The sequence below is a fragment of the Rhinopithecus roxellana genome, chromosome 15, assembly GCF_007565055.1.
Source record: "Rhinopithecus roxellana isolate Shanxi Qingling chromosome 15, ASM756505v1, whole genome shotgun sequence".
NCBI classification, from domain to species: domain Eukaryota; kingdom Metazoa; phylum Chordata; class Mammalia; order Primates; family Cercopithecidae; genus Rhinopithecus; species Rhinopithecus roxellana.
In genome coordinates, this window is record NC_044563.1 from 71,439,696 (window position 1) to 71,451,104 (window position 11,409).

Below are 11,409 nucleotides of genomic sequence, written 5' to 3' on the forward strand. Positions count from 1 at the left end.
TGAAGCAGGCATGTTAAGTCAAATCAATAAGATGAAATGTAATATCTAAGAAGCCTAGAAGGAGATAGGAGAGTGCTTTCAAATTGAGCCCTCTTGGAATTTCAAAGGGCTACCTTGGTATGTACAGTCATATCTCTGTATTTGTAGGGTCATGTTGCAGATTCGCTCAACTACAAATTGAAAATATTCAGAACAAAATAACAATACAACAATAAAAAATGATACAAACAAGAAACCAACACATCATAACTATTTGCATAGCATTTACATTGTATTAGGTATTATAAGTAATCTAGGGGATTTAAAGTATAAACTGTATAGGTTATATAGGTGACTTGAGCATCTGTGGATTTTGGTATTCATGCAGTGTCCTGAAACCAGTCTCCCAGATACTGAGGAGGGACTGTAGTATCTGCTTTCTAAAACATGTTCTGAGTTAACTTCTTTATCAAACACAATTCATGATTTTACATAATAGAAAACCATCATATTCTGGATTAAACATTTGGGGGATTTTTTTATCCGACAATGCTGCAAATCAAAGGGATAGAGGACTTTAGAATTGGGTTAGTCCAGGAGCTCTGAGACTTCATTTTGCTTTGATTCTCTCAGCTCCACTTTCATCCTGGAAAAAGAGCAGTCCTTCGACCTCTGTTCTTTAACAGTAGCGAAATGGCTACAGCAGCTGCAGAAAACATCATCCAAGAAGGACTACCTTCATGTTGGAATTTTTCTCCCTTCAGATCAGCTTAAGTCCCATTCTCGTCTCTAAACAAATCTCTTGGCCAGAAGATCGATGATTGTCTATATCTTAGTTCTTGTTCCACTTGTGGAGCCTGAGGCGGACTCAGCCTCCCTGGAAACATACGGGCTCTTGGGAGGAGTGAATGGAAATGGGGCCTATGAAAGCAATCAATAGATGTCCAGTCAAATTCCACAGGGACTGTCATAGTCACTTCTCCGGGAAAAAAGACCTGTTAACAAGCCACTGTTCATAATCGAGAGGCATTATGAGGGAATCAATGGCTTTGCTTTAAGGCGGGGGTATTCTTTCCTGTACATCCATATTCCTGGACAATAACTATCCATCGTGTTTTTCAATATGTATGTGTAGTTCCATGTGCTACAGTTGAACACTGTGGTGCATCAAAAACAAGTGTAACACACACACCAGTGCAGGGGTGAAATGTCTTACAGAGAAACATCGTAACATCTGTCACCGAAGATATATATTCACCGGGGGAAATACTTCAGAGCTGTGCGTGAGTTGGGAGCATAAATTGTTAGAAAGAAGGAGAGGAAAGGGGATACAAATGGCCAAATCCTTCAGGACCTTATCCCAGCCTAACTGAGCAGGCTCATCTTCTGGACTCCCTCTACCATTTCTATCTGATTGACTTTTATCCACCTGCTGCCATCTGGTGAGTGAGCTTTAATATGCCTTACTGTCCTGGTACGTGTTGTTTCCTAGGCTTATAATGCTCCTTCACTCCTTCTTGCTTTGTGGCTTCTGACTTCTTCAAAACCCAGTTAAATTACTGTTCTTTCTGGCCCCTGCCCCAACTGACCTAAGCATTCAGAATAACCCTCCTTTCTAGGTGGCAAGAGTAGCCACTTCCTTCCTCTAGAAAGGCATGCAATAGATTTATTATTTTTCACATAGGGAAGCTCCTTACACTCATCCCCTCAGTGCCTTGCACAAAGTAGATATTAAGTAACTTTATTTGGATGATTTGGTGAATTACAGTAAGATGGCTGAGTTTCTGAAATCTACTGTGACTACTCAAAGGAGCTGCTCCTCTGGCTTCTCATACCTAAGTGCTCATACCTAGCACCATTTATGTGGGATTGCACGTACTTCCTTGATGTATGTCATTCTCTTTAGACTATCTCTTTCCCTTGAGACAGCTCACAAGAAAATAGGTGATGTCTCATCTCCTGCTGTCTTCTGAATGACCAACAGGACCTAGTACGCACTTGGTATACATCAAAGCTTCTTGAGGGGATTGATGAATGAGCATAACTGACCCCTTCACCCACAAAGTGAGAAGCAGCAAGTGTAATGTTTAAGCCAGTGACCTTTGGAGGCAGGCTTTTTGCTTTCCAAAATAACCACTGCCACTCACTACCTATGTGACCTTAGTTAGGCAAGTCAATTAGTTTCTTATGCTTCAGTTTCCCAGGATCACCACCTTTCATCACTGTCCGTCATAGAGGAAAATACCATACTAAGATAACCACTGTTTATGGGTTTTCTCTGTTTCTCAGCAGTATCTTATTTTAACCTCCCACTACGCTGTTCCCACAAATAACTGTAGCAGGCACTTACGGAGCACATGGTAGGTTCCAGACACTCTTCTAAGCACTCTCATGGATTATCTCATGTAAACTCCATTACACTCTAAAGCAAGTGGTTTACATTAAGCTGATTTTATATTTAAGTAGGCAAAGCACAGGGTCAGGCTAATTTGCCAGAGCTTTCCCAGAAAATGTGTGCTTCATTTTGGACTTAAATTCAGGCAGCGTAAGCCAGAGCCTGTGATCTCAACTAGTGCACCAGAGTACATGAATCTAAATTGATGTCTTGCTCCATTATCACTGACCACATATTTATAATGAACCCAAGAGTCCTCTCCACAGGCCCAGTGGGGGTCAACTTAATACACATTAAATGGTCTGGCCCTTTAATGTGTACCTCTAAGTTCTCCAGCTCTGCTCACCAACCCCTTACTTCCAGATCTCCAACGATACTCTAAAATTTTTATTAAAATACATATTCAGTGGGAATAAGGAGCAATAGTGGTGAAAAAGAATATAGAAGATAACTAAAGAGAAGAAAATAGGGACAAAGGAAAAGAAGGAGAGAAGAGAGGAAGCCAGGGAGGGAGATAATGAGGCAGGATGAAGGGAAGGAAGAAAGAAAGAAAACAATCTAAAAAGCAAAGTAGAAAGGAAGGGAAGTGGGAAGTTAGGGGAAAAAAACTACTAGAGTAAAAGGTCTGGTTAGGGAGAATGTAAAATGGAACAGGCACTTTGGAAATAGTTTGGCAGTTCCCCAACATGTTAAACATACCATCGCTGTATCACTCTGCAATTCCACTGCTAGGTATTTACTGAAGAGAGTGAGGGAAAAAAACACGTCCACACAAACACTATTACGAAAATGTTCACAAGAGGATTATTCATTATAGACCCAAACTGAATATAACACAAATAACTATCAATGGATCAATGAATAAATAAAATACAATGGAATATTATTTGGCCATAAAAAGGAACTAACACCAACATGGGTGAACCTTGAAAACATTTTGCTTAGTACAAGAAGCAAGTCACAAAATATCATGTAGTGTATGACTCCATTCATATAAGGAGTCCAGAATAAGTAAATGTATAGAAACAGAAAGTAAATTAGTGAGTTCCTAGGTCTGGAGAGTTTGGAGAAAAATGGGGTCTGGCTGCTAATGAATACAGGGTTTCACTAGGGGGAGAAAATGTTCTAAAATTGATTGTGGTGATAGTTGTATAACTCTGTGAATATACTAAAAACCATTGAATTGTAAATTTTAAATGGGTGAATCATATGATCTACAAATTGTATCTCAACAAAGCTTGCTAAAAATGTCTCGCTTTCACCTTGGTTCAATTCTCTTTTCCTTTCTCAAAGTCTACAACATCCTTGTCCATTTGTCTGTGCTATCATCTTCCTTCTGCATCACAAAGGTATTTGTGAAACCCAGAAGCAGTTCTATGCATACTAATGGAGGTAGCTGTTGGGAACAGGCTTAAGGAAATGTGTTGTGTGGCACATGGGCCAGACAAAGTCAAAGGAACTGACTTCCCCAGGTGATGCTTAAGGAATACTTTAGTCCAGGAAAATACAAACCTTGAAGAGGAGAACAGGGATAAGCCTGGGGAAAAGGAGGAGGTGCCAATACAATTTGACTCCAGTCTCACACTATGTAATTGCATATGGCTTTGGGAAGGAATTACAGAAATTCTGTGTTTTATAACAGGTTATCCACCGTATTATGCCTTTAGTCAGTCTCATCATTATAGCAACAGCTTATCACATAGTCTCCATCCTCATTGGAATATTCCTGTGGAAGAGAAAAGCAGAAACAGGTTTGTTTCCCACAAAACCAAGTCTGCAATGAGCTATGAATATTTTAAAGGAAAGGGGATTTCCATAGAAGATACAATGCCATAAAGCAGCCCTGCTACCCTGAAGAAGCAACATCCTATCATGGCTGCTTCTCCCAAGACTTTCTAATACTAGGAAATTACACACTTGGAAGTGAGATGCGGTTCTAGAGATGGACAGCACAGCAACCCCTCCCTCTCAGCCAGACAGGCACCAAACACAGGCTGAAAACCTGAGTTCCAGTCTCAGCAGTAAAGAGTAGCAGTGTAGAGTGGTGAGCAACATCAAGTTCCTGCTCTCAAGCAGCAGGTGTTAGGGAATGATGGCAATTAGAACACACCATGGTAGATGCTATGGGATGGACATGGCAGGGAGCCTGTGGGAGCGCAGGGAGAGAGGGTCATGTGGATAAGAAGGGTCCAAGGAAGCTTTCAGGGCAGGTGATTCTAAGCCGAGACAGAAGTTTGATCAGCGTTATGCAAGTGGAGCAGATGCCACCAGGACACATTGTGAAAAAAAAGCATATGTAAAGACGCTAAGATTTAAGCACCTGTAGACCCGGAATAACACTGAGGGTAGGGCTCAGGTGACTCATGAAGAGGTCAGTACAATGGTGAGGAATAGTCTCAGTCCACTAGTCCCCCACTATCCTTAACTCAACTTTAGAGTTCCCCAATGACAACATCCAAGGCTCAGAACCTTTCTTTCTGATCTAGATTCACTCCCTGCATCCAGTATCCTGTCTTAAAGGAAGGTGGTTTGAGCCCTGAAAAAGAAAATTTCCACAATACTCCACCAGAAGCCCTGATCACAGAACACACCTACCATGACTTAAAAAAGAATATATTTTAATAGACACACAGAAACCATTAGGAACTTCGCATGTTCGCATCTTACTCCAACAATTCCCATTTCTGTAGAATTCACATGCACTGCGCCATATAGCTAATGCTGCAAGAAGAAAAACTGTTGAGTAGAGAAGGGAAGCATCACTCTGTTTGGTGTCTGTCTGGCTGAGAGGGAGGGGCTGCTGTGCTGTCCATCTCTAGAATCGCATCTCACTTCCAAGTGCGTAATTTCCTAGCATTAGAGACAGCAGAGATGTATTGGGAACTCCATCAATGTTCTGCCCTTGGGCTTAGTTCCAGACATTAATATATCTTAGAACCTCAGCCTGAGCAGGAGGAACTGGGGAGGCACTTAATTCTTTCCTGGCAGGCAGTGAGACTCAACACTACCTTCAACTGACATTTTCTTGCTTGCTGCAGGAATTGCATATAAAATGGAGAGCAGAGAGCATTTCTATGGATATCAAAGCCTGGGCTGAAGCCTCAGGAGTGTGATTGAGGCGGACAGTTCTGGCTGACGAGGAGCCCCTGAAGCCTTACTCTACAAATAACCATCATTTAAGGGGGTAAATAAAGCTTACAGACCAAATTGGATCTCCAGTAAAGGCCAAGGGCTAAGGAAGGACCCAAGCGGAGTAAGAGAATTTAAGAAACAAGATGACCTGGGCTGCAGACTTTTGTATGTGAAACTGGACCTCATTCCTCAGAGAACAGTTAGGGCTCACAAAATCCAAGCAGATAGGCTCTGCTTAAATATATGCCAAGGTTAAGCCTAGGCCGATAAGTTAATCATTGCCAAACCATCTCTCAAAGATTGACCTTTTTTTTTTTTTTGGCAGACTCTTGCTCTGCTGTCAGGCTGGAGTGCAGTAGCGCGATCTCTGCTCACTGCAACCTCTGCCTCCCGAGTTCAAGTGATTCCTCTGTCTCAGCATCCCAAGTAGCTGGGACTACAGGCACGTGCCACCACGCCCAGCTAATTTTTTGTATTTTTAGGAGAGATGAAGTTTCACCATGTTGGCCAGGATGGTCTCGATCTCCTGACCTCGTGACCCGCCCGCCTCAGCCTCCCAAAGTACTGGGATTACAGGCTTGAGCCACCGCGGCTGGCCAGATTTACCAATTTTTATGCAGAACAGAAAGAGACCCAGCTTCAGTAGTTTTTCCATTCTGCCTCAGTTGATTCTTGAAGCTGATTCTGTAAGAGAGCATGTAGCATTGGAACTGCTTAGTGGTAGAGAATTGTCTGCTAAGATCAGCCTTCCAGCCACTTTATAATGCACTCAGCCAAGGATAGTGACCAATAGGGACAAGAGAGGAAAGGAAAAGAACAAATCTAAACTTTCCCCTCACCACAACACTTCAAATCCCTCCTCCATTATCCATTATTTCCCTCCTGCCTGCCCTAGGACATTGCTCTAGGCTGCCACAACTACAGGTGACAAGGACAGTACTCTCAAGTTAACAAATTTTTGTGGATAGCATACTAAGTGCCTTGCTTACTGGGGCAAGTTATGCCTGGAGTTGAACATGAGATACAGAAGAAATATTCTTCCACTAAAGCAATTTTCCACTTAATCAGAGAGTGGGGAAAGATTGTAGATAAATCAAGATGAGATCACTACAGAGTCAGGTTGTGTTCCCCAGAGACTCCAGTACAAACAGGGTGATCCAAGGGGGATTTTCTCAGCAATGTGGGGGTGAGTTACATCTTAAAAATGGTCAAATTTAAAGAATAGAAGATGGAATATCAAGAGAAGGTTAAATCCTCTGGAGATGATAGCAACTGGGATATAAAATGACCCTTTGAGCCACTACAGCAGTTCCCTACTTTAATCATCTTGCTGTTGATGCCTTGATTCTCTGGGATTGGACTTTCTGGTTCCTCTTCCCCACAACTCATATTCATTATCAGACTTGAGGATATGTCTCCATCCTAGCTCTTTCTCGCTTTGCTAAAAGAATGAAGACTTAGTGACTCAACAGGGTGGTCCAGGGATAGGTAAGATATTTTGCACACTAGTGCCACTCCAGTGTCTCTGGGATGTGCTGGCATTCTCTGACTTCTTTATCCACATCTATTCTCCAACATTGAAACCATGGACTCCTTTCTCCCAGCCTCCTGAAGCACTCTATTTCCTGTGCTGATCACTCACTTGAGGGTAACTAGATAACTTGTACTGAAAAACGCCACCCACACTTAATGTCACAGAGCATTCCTTTCTCTCCCCTGATCAGCCCCTCAGGAAGATTAACACTTCCCTAGGTACAAAAAGTCCTTTGTGGATGCAGGACTGTGGCAGAGAGTGACTTCTGAGAGAACCCACACTAGGTCAGAGCTAACCTCAAAATTAAAAAAAGAGTCCAGATGTGAAGAGTACATGGCTCAGGGACAGGCCTGTCAAGAAATATTGGACACGGTACAGACATTTAACAGGACTTTCTTGCCCTCCAGAGCCAAGGAATAAAAGAAAAACTACCAAACACTATAAAAGTCTACTGAGATAACAAAAGCAGCACAAGCACTAAATACATTAAATAGCAAACTAGTCATATGTGAAGAGAATCAATTCACAGAGCATGGAAAAAAGAGAATAAAACTGAGACTCAGTTATAAGGGCCTAGATTTAAATCCTTGCCTCTCTATCATCTGAGACTGATTTTCACTTTGAGATATTTTTAGAATAATAGGTTTTTGCTTACCTTAAAAAGGACTCTGAGTGCATGTTAAAAGTAGAATACAACTCTATGTCCACATGCAAAAAAAAAAAAAAAAAAAAAAAAGACACAAACCTTACACTCTTCCTATTTAACTCAAAATGGATCATAGACCTAAATATAAAATGAAACACTGTAAAATATTGGAAGATAACATAGAAGAAAATCTAGATGACATAGGGTTTGGCTATACAAAATGACTTTTTATATATAAGACCAAAGACACAATACATTAAAGAATAATTGATAAACTGGATTTCATTAAAATTAAAAATTTTTGCTCTGCAGGATACATTGTCAAGAGAATGAAAAGGTGAGCCATGGACTGGGAGAATATATTTGCAAAAGACATCTGATAAAGAATTGTTATCCAACATATACAAAGAAGTGTTAAAAATTAGCAATAAGAATACAACCTGATTTAAAAATGGACTAAAGACCTCAACAGGAACCTCACCAAAGAAGATATACAGATGGCAAAGATGCTCCATATCATATGTTGCCAGGAAAATTTAAATTAAAACAGAAGTGAGATTCCACTACACACCTATTAGAATGACCAAAATACAGAACAATGATAACAGCAAATGCTGGTGAAGACGTGGGGCAACAGGAACTCTCATTCATTGCTGGTGGGCATGGAAAATGGTATGAATGCTTTGGAAGAAAATTTGGTAGTGTCTTAGAAAACAAAACATAATTTTATTGTATGACCCCAATGATTGTGTTCTTTGGTATTAACCCCAAAAAGTTAAAAATTTGCATCCACACAAAAACCTACCCAGGAATGTTTATAACAGCTTTATTCATGATTGCCAAAACTTGGAAACATGACATCCTTCCATAGGTGAAGGAATAAATGAACTGTGGTGGCTTCAGACATTGAAATATTTATTATTCAGTACTAAAAACAAATGAACAATCAAGCCATGAGAAGACATGGAGGAAACTTAAATGCATATTATTAATTCAAAGAAGCCAATCTGAAAAGACTACATACTGTATGATGTATGAAATGTCAAAACTATTGAGACAGTTAAGAGTCAAGAAGAGAGGGATGGATAGGTGAAGCAAAGGGGAGTTTTGGGAAAGGAAAACTGCATTGTATGATACTATAATAGTGGATACACATTAGTCGAGATCCATAGAATGTACAGTGGCATTCTACAATGACACAGAATGTACAGTTCACCAAGAGTGAACTGTAGTAGAAACCATGGACTTCGAGTGATAATGATGTGTCAACATAGGTTTACTGATTGTAACAAATGTACAACTCTGGGGTGTTGGAAGTGGGGGGGCTGTGCTTGTCTAGGGACAGAGGGTAAATGAAAATTCTCTGTACATGCTATTTAATTTTTGCTGTGAACCTAAAACTGCTCTAAAAATGAAAGCATATTTTTTAAAATGCATGTAAATGGTCTAGGAACTGATATTAGCCAGATAGCAGACTAGGAAGCTCTACACTCTCATTCACCTATGAAAACATTAAAACATCAACAGCAACTAGAGACTGGCTAAAATAATTATATAAGAGCTCTGGAAAACAAAGACACATAGCAACCAAGTGAACACTCACTCGAGAAAAAACTACATTCAAATGGCAGAAATATCTGTGGTGTTTTCATTTGCTCTTGCTATTCTCTCCTCAACATGATGACACTGGGAGAAGCAGCCCAGTTTTCATTTCCTTCCCTCACCTGGAGAGAGCACAGCAGGCCTTACTCTGTTCGTATTTTTATGCTGGAAGGCAGCATGTCTAGGAACTAAAGCTGAAAACAGCCAAAGAAGATAGTGGTGGTGGTCACTTTTCATGATAGCGGCAAGGTGACTTTAGACCTATGGACATCTAGGGAAAGAGATTGTGGGTGAAAGAATATACTAGAACATTTAAATGCCCAGGAAAAAGCTGAGGGAGACTTTTTGGGAAATGAAAACATTAAAAGCAGCTGTGTATATAAAAGAATAGAAAAAAAGCACATATACAAACCCAAGGAAGACACACACACAGAATAGATTTGAGGAAACCTTAAGTCTTCAACCCAGGTTTATACTAAGGATCAAAACATTCCCTGCTAATTAATAAATATCTTTCCTGTCGGTCTGCAAAGACCAAAGTGGCTGTTTTCTTAAAAGTCCATTTTTTTAAATAACAGGGCATACAAAAAACCATGAAAACATGGCCCATTCAAGGGAACAAAATAAGTCTCTAGAAACTCTCCCTGAAGAAACACAGACATTGGTCTTAATAGAAAGACTTTAAAACATCTATATTAAACATGCTCGAAGAGGAAAAGGAAAACACAAGAAAAAAACTAAAAGAAATTGAGAAAAGTATATATAAACAAAATGACAATATTAAAAAGAAGAGAGAAAATATTAAAATATCCAAACAAAAATTGGAGCTGAAAAAAATGTCTAAATTGAAAACTTCACTGGGGAGGATCAAAAGAAAATTAAAACAGGCAGAAGATCAACAAACTTGAAGATAGGTCATTTTAAACCAATGAGTCCGAGGAGCAAAAGAAAAAGGAATTAAGAAAAGTGAACTGAGGCTTAGAAACTTGTGAAAAATCAAGCAGACCAATATATGCATTATTGTAATCCCAAAAGAAGAATAGAGAAACAGGCAAAGAGAGTACATTGAGAAATAATGTCTTAAAACTTCCTAAACTTGAGAAAATATGTTGTTCTACAAATCGAAGAAACTCAACAAACTAAATACACGAACCCAAAGAGAGACCCACACTAAGATACATTATAATCAAACAACCAGTACTGTCATGCATTGCTTAATGGTTGGGAAGGGTTCTGAGAAATGTATTATTGGGTGATTTCATTGCCAGGAGAAGGTCATAGAGTTTACTTACACAAATCCAGATGGATATCCTACTACACACCTAGGCTATATGGTATAGTCTATTGCTTCTAGGTTACAAACGTGTACTGCATGTTACTGTACTGAATGCTGTAGGCAATTATAATACAATGATAAGTATTTGTGTATCTGAACATAGAATAGGTACAGTAAAAAATACAATGCAAAAGATAAAAAATGGTACACTTGTATAGGGCACTTACAATGAATGAAGCTTATGGGACTAGAAGTTGCTCTGAGTGGCTCACCAGTGATGGTGAATGAATGTGAAGGCCTAAGACATTACTGTATACTACTGTACTTTTTATAAACACTGCACACATAGGCAACACTAAATTTATTTAAAAATTTTTCCTTCTTTAATAATAAATTAACTTTAGCTCATGGTGCTTTTTTTACTTAATAAACTTCATTTTTTTAACTTTCTGACCTTTTTGTAATAACATTTAGATTCAACATGAACTCATTATACAGCTGTACAAAAATATTTCTCTTATATCCTTATTCTCTAAGATTTTTTCTATTTTTAAACACTTTTGTTAGAAACTAAGGTACAAACACTCACCTTAGCCTAGGCCTACACAGGGTCATGATCATCAATATCACTTTCTTCCACTTCCACATCTTATTCCACTGAAAGTTCTTCGTGGGCAATAACATGAATGGAGTCACCACCTCTTATGGTAACCACACCTTATTCTGAAGCACCTCCTGAAGGATCTACCTGACATTCTTGAGGAGGTGTCACTCTTTTCAGAAATATGTCCATGATGGTTTGCTTGCTTGTTTGTTTCACCATAGATTTGCTTGTAAGCAGGTGG